Below are 6494 nucleotides of genomic sequence, written 5' to 3'. Positions count from 1 at the left end.
ACGGATAAATTTTCTGAAACCAGGAAATTGTAACTGCAAAACCCATCAACTGTAATAAGCCAGATATGTAGTTGTAGTTGATAAAATGGAAAAAGTAACTTACCTAATAGACGTAGCCATCCCATCAAGTAAAAACATCAACACTAAACACAACGAGAAGCTGCAGAAATACAGATCTTGCTTTTGAAAGTAAAAAAATTTGGAATCAAAAAGAAGTTTATATAATCCCAATAATTATATCTGCGAATAATCCCATCTACTTTGCACAATAGTCTTGAAAAACTGAAGATTCAGTAGAAGACCCACGCGCTAATGCAAAGGAGCGTGATAATCGACACCTGCCATGTTGCCCAGAAAGAACTTAGTCAACAATAGCAATCCTAATCTCGTTGGTATAAATTGCTCCGAGTTTAAGGAATGTCACCGGCAAAAGTAAAAGCTATGAAAGTGTGGGATGATAATAGTAATAATGACAAACTAGTAATCCTAGTAAAAAAACAAAATTGATTTACTGACAAATTATAAATACCAAAGTACAGTCAAATTTAATAAAGAAGGTTATAGTGACTGGTAGAAACTAATATTGCATTAACAACAAGGTAGCAATAGAAGAAAAAGTTCATACAATTCACTTTCTCAAAGCATTATTACCTTTACACTGTTTATAAAAGATCTACCCTACTGCACACTTGAATGAAAAGAAAATGAATGAATGAATGAATAGAATACTGTCACTTTCATTACACTTTACCAATAACTCAACGAACAACTGTTTGCATTCAGCCACTATTCACACTGGAATACTCGTGACGTACTCTGTTGTTACGCACTCGTTACCACACGTTTACTGATATCGCTGTTATCACGACTGTGCCGATCTCGGCCACGCAAAACTATTGACTATCCTCTGGTCCCTGGCAGTATTTACACTTCCTGGCCTACAGAACCTGTACCCGACTCGTACTTTTAATTGACGCGTAATAATTTTCATTGTCCGCGCCCTTACGTTGTTCTATATGTTTTTCTTCCGGTCCGGTAATCCTTCTGGTCGAACAAGAACTTTTGGAGGTGCAATTGCCTGAATTACAAAGAAAAAATTGTTAAACGGAACCGGAATTTTAAGAAAAGGAGTCCCGTTTAGGTCCCTCTAAATTATTCTTTTTTTTTCTCTCTCTTTATTCTTAATTGAAAGAAACCTGAACTGTTACAATATTTTCCAGTAAAATAATTTTGATACGGAATTTCATAACATGTTAAAACTTGTTAAACTCATATAAACAAATTTACTAAATTCTTGTTAATGGTAGTCCTTTTTTTTTTAAATATTAATTTTTTTTAAACAGCATTCTAACTTCCAATCTCCGTGAAAATAGATGTTTATCTACTCTAAGATTTTTGTGCTTCAACTCCAGTAAGTTTCAAAAAATATTTTTTATTTTGAGATTTCCCGATTGCAAAAAACTGAAAGATTAATAAGACTTTTTTTCAATATTTTGAATAAATTATTTTGTGTTATTAAAAACTATTAAGGACCTTATGAAGGAAACAATTTAAAATAATATGATTTTTTAAATTTTTATTTCGTACAATATATGCAATTTATTTAATTTAGTAACCGCTAAAATGAAAATTTATTTTCGTTTTAAACAATATTGCTTAAATGAAAAATCACATCATTGTTACATAACTACACAAGTAAAATTTTTGATCACATTATTTAAAAAATTACACTAAATTAATTATTAATTTAATTACATTATTATTAACTTGTTACCACTTAAAATAAATATCATTTTTATTTAGGGTAAATAACCAAACGTAAATTTGAAAATTCTCAAGAATTTGATTAAAAAAATTATCCCCTGAATTAGCAGGTTAAAAATAGTTAAAAATTTAACTAAATGCGTATTGTTAAAATTTATTCTAATATTCTAATAACAGTGTGTTTCATGTGGAATTTTGATTGATTTAAACAATCTTCACTTCTTACCTCCCCTTCTGAAGTAATGCTTTATCAGCTATTCCCAGGAGGGGCGGGTCGCCAGGGGTGGAGGTTCAGACGGTAGTGCGCAGGAATACATACGCCTTTTTTACTTTCTTGCGGAACCTGTTAGAGTCCAACACTGCGCCCTAAATGGGGTTCCTCCACCTCTTGAAATACAACTTACTGCCTGATATTTTTTCTTATTTTTATTTGATTAACGTGTTCTTTTAGAAAAAGTATCTTCTGACACTTTTACTTATCAGAAGAGATTTTTTTCACTGAGAGTTTTGTTAAATCATATAACTGGAAATAAGTTGGTATTGTTTCTTTTGGCTCCTTTATATTCAAGTTACAAAGTTTTTTAAACCGTTGCGTTTCATTCTTTCCGTAAGTCATGCAAAGAGGCTTCATAATTTCAGTCACTGCAGTCTATCAAATAATTTCATATCTATTATTTTTTTATCTAAGAAGGTCGGTGACAATTATCTAAAAACTTAAAATTTTGTATCGACAAACAGGGCCAGTTTAATTAATGTGACGTTATATCACGTTATGAGACGTTATTAAGAAATGTGTCAGTTAATGCCATCTTTTCATCTCTGATTTTGGTTGGATTACTACAATATAAATCATAGAGCTGGGAAGCTCGTCTTTAATAATTAAATTAACCTGACTTCATACTACCATTCGAATTTTTTCGTTTAAACTAGAGGAAAATATTGTGCTTGAAAAGTATGATACGATGTTTAGTATTCATTTTTTTTTCTTTTAAATCCAGAATGGATGAACTGAAATTCATCAAACCGGTATTATAGGATGATAGGTATAGTAAGCGGATTTATTTTAAACCCTAGAATGCGATTAAGGAAAACTCCACCTCCTAATATTGTTAAAGAGGTTGAAATCCCCAAAATTTCTTTAATAGTTTATTAAATAAGTGAATTATGTACATACGAAAAGAAATACATTCAGTTACTACAACGTTTTCCTGTCTATTCACTAAAATGGGCCTGGAACTAAATTTTCAGGCTTTCTTGATAATTAACATTTTTAGCAGTAATATACTTTTATAGATATATCTCTGACTGAATATTTATACAAATGGTGCATTAATATTAAAGTTAAACTGAATGACTGAAAATTCTTAGAAAAAATATAGTTCGGATTTTTTTCTTGATTAAAAGCAAAAGACGAAAAAACTATGTGATATTTTACATTAGATTAATAAATATAGTTTAAATACCGACTGAAAATATTTTGAATCATCATGAATAATTTTCATTTTTATGAAAGTTCTATTTCTCATAAATGACAATGAATTCCAGTGAATAAAAAAGTTACTTACAACTTACATAAACGTGTTTTCTTTCGTTTTTGTTTTTCTGGCTAGAATTTGTATCGCATATGATATGCCATCCCGAATTTCTAAACTCAGCAATTCTCATATGTCTTTTTTTTCATCAAAAAACTTGTAATATTATGTAGGTTACTAATTTCTTTGAATGCACCTTCTTGAGTAATTCTCTTCCGACTATCCGACGTTCTATCTAACTCCAATGGAATGTTTTATCTAATGCTTATTATAATATTACACTATGATTTCTTTCACGGAAAGAGTGTTGTCATTTTCTGTTTCTCCACCCATGTAGTATTTAAATACAGAATAGATACATAAAATTTTAATAGAAACTAGTCTCCGCAGCCGAGTGGTAATCGCTTGCGTGGACGTATCCAGCGTGGATAAAAAATTGGTTTAAAAAGGATTACTGTTAAAAATTAGAATGCCTTATACAATTAATTATTATGTTATCAGTAAATAACACAGACTGTGTTATAACAGCATGATAAAGATTTAAATGTTTCCTCATTCTACTTGCAAAGTATCATATTTATGATATTTTTTCCTTTCATATCTAATTAACCGATTACGCTGAGTTGTGATAGTTTCCTTGACTATGTGTTTATTTCTTATCACATCATTCCAGAGTGGTTTTATAAATGTTGAAACTTGCATGATTATCAAAAAATTATTTTATATTTTAAATGATAATCTTAATTTAATATATTTTCAGACGGCAAACTTAATGTTTAATGAGAAATACTTTTTAGATTTGCTTAGGATATTTTACTGCTTTAGAAAGATTTAAAAACATACTTCATTATTAATTATAGTAAATTTTTTATTATGCTTCGATTTATTTATTTTTCTTGAACGGTTCTTTCTAATCTACTTGCAGGCAATTAGCCGTTTATTCTGCAAATAAATTACATTTTTGTGCCTTTGATAACTAGGATGCTGCCAGTACTTCACTATTCAAAGTGAAGAAAAGTAAGCAAATAAATTTTGAAAGAAACTTTTTTGGGGAATTTTTCAGAATATGGGTTTCACGCTAGAAATAGATAAATTAGATGATACAGGATCACCTGGTTATTGAAGTAGAACACATACGTATTTGAACTAGGGAAATTTTTTATGCACCTGCAAAAATATTGCAATAATATCAAGCGGTTTGAAACAGTTCAGAAATTATTACTTACCATTTTTCTCATTTTTTCAAATATATTTTCAGACTTTTCATCTTCGCTTCCTTCCTTTTCCGTAAGATCTTCAACCTCCCCTTCACCTTCATCCTCATCCTCTTCCTCTTCTAGTTCACCTTCTTCTTCTATACTCTGTAGGAAAGTGGTAAATTTTTCAAGGATCATTAGAAATAATAAATATTCAAAAGCTACGTAAAAGTCGTTTCTTGAGAATTAAATTGTCATTCATAGCCTATTAGTTTACAAGTTTACAAGTTTACAATTTTCTTAAGAAATGTGATACAATAATTTTGAAATTGTGTAATTCGGAAGGTAAACTTTAGTTTACAGAATTACTTATTTTATTACAAGACTACCTTGCTTCGACTAAAATTTGTAATTCTTCAAAGAGAATTGAAAGTTATTATGTTATTATCTAAATTATATATTCTGCTAGAAGTCAAATCTCTTGAATATTTCTAATATACTCAACGATGTGTAAATTCCGCATGTAAAAAAAATTTGTATGGAGATAATTTATGCAAAATGCCTTATCCGACAGGAATTCAATCCAGAACCTTTCTGATATAAGCCTTATTTTAAAGCCTTCACCATGGAAGTTGGTAAAAATGTTTATACAGAACGCGGTTTCCATACACAGGTAAAGAATGGTTCAGTCTGTAAAGATTTATTTTATAATCTGACTAGCATGAATAACCGATAGCACTCGGGTGATGGAGATTTATTACCATTACTCGTCGAAACAGTAAAAATTATTCAGAAAAAAAAGAGTATAAAAAACCATTACTACAAAATAAAACTTTTAACCTTTATTACAAATGGGAGAGACCATTTGAAAACGGAAAAAATAGAGAAATTCCTACCCATAAATATTTCCTTTCAAAGAAATAATACCGTTAATGTCATGGTTTACGATTAACTTTTCACGCTTACCAGTACCAGTTTTTGTTAAAAACTGGTACTTCCGTTGCATAATCAAGAAAACTGATAAGAGATACTACGAAATGGGATATCCGTTGATTTATCAAGTTCACACGAGGCAGGTACTTTACCTCAACAAAATTGTTTTTTAATCTTTGAAAAATTAATATACATTTATAAAAAGAGTGCTTCCGTACTTCCAATACAAAGAGTTTTGTTAATTAAGGGATGCGGTGAGTGGAGGTTGTCGATGGGTACTCAACTCTTGAACATCATTATGTATTTTAAATTTGTTTTCGTGAGAAGTCATTTTGGAAAAAGATTCAAGTGGTGTAATTCAAATTTTGCTAATGCTGGGGTTTGCTGACTACTGAAAAAGGAATGAGCAACAAGGCTTGATCTTCTCGGGATTCTTTTATTTTTTGAAGTTAGAATGCATTTTCAAAATTAACAGTCTCATGAATGAAATATCTATTTATTTTTTGAAGGTGGCTAGAGGATAAGAGATATTTAAAAAGCAAGAGGGCAAAGCCTGTTGAATACCATTGCTTATAAATACGTTTCTGAAGATAGAATGAATTTTGAAATAAAAAAGGCTCTTTTATGATAATAATTCAAAACAGTAAAAATTATCCATTGTACACAATTAGAAATTAATTGGGGCTAGCAGCATAAGCAAATTTATGAGCCTTCTCTTCTCCAACTTGTTTATTTATTCTGAAGGTACAATGTATTTTTAATAAGGTTGGTTGATTATAACAAATTTCGATTTTTGTTTATCGAATGGGCTTGGAGGCTAGGGTTTCTGGAGGTAAGTGAATCACAACTTCTTGGATATCATTATTTTCATATGTTATCTGAAAACTTTTTCGAAACGAAAACTTTTAAAAAAATTAAACTTTATTATTATAATTATTACTTCTATAATCAATATCACACTAAATGATGGTAAGTAGTTGTGTCTCAGCAGGCCTTTTTAAAAATAAGGATTTGAACAACAGATTCCTATCGTTTTGTTTACGGTTTGAGTTTTGGAAATATGAGATTA

The sequence above is a fragment of the Lycorma delicatula genome, chromosome 1 (genome assembly GCF_047948215.1).
Source record: "Lycorma delicatula isolate Av1 chromosome 1, ASM4794821v1, whole genome shotgun sequence".
NCBI lineage: Eukaryota > Metazoa > Arthropoda > Insecta > Hemiptera > Fulgoridae > Lycorma > Lycorma delicatula.
Note: the sequence above shows the minus strand (reverse complement) of the source record.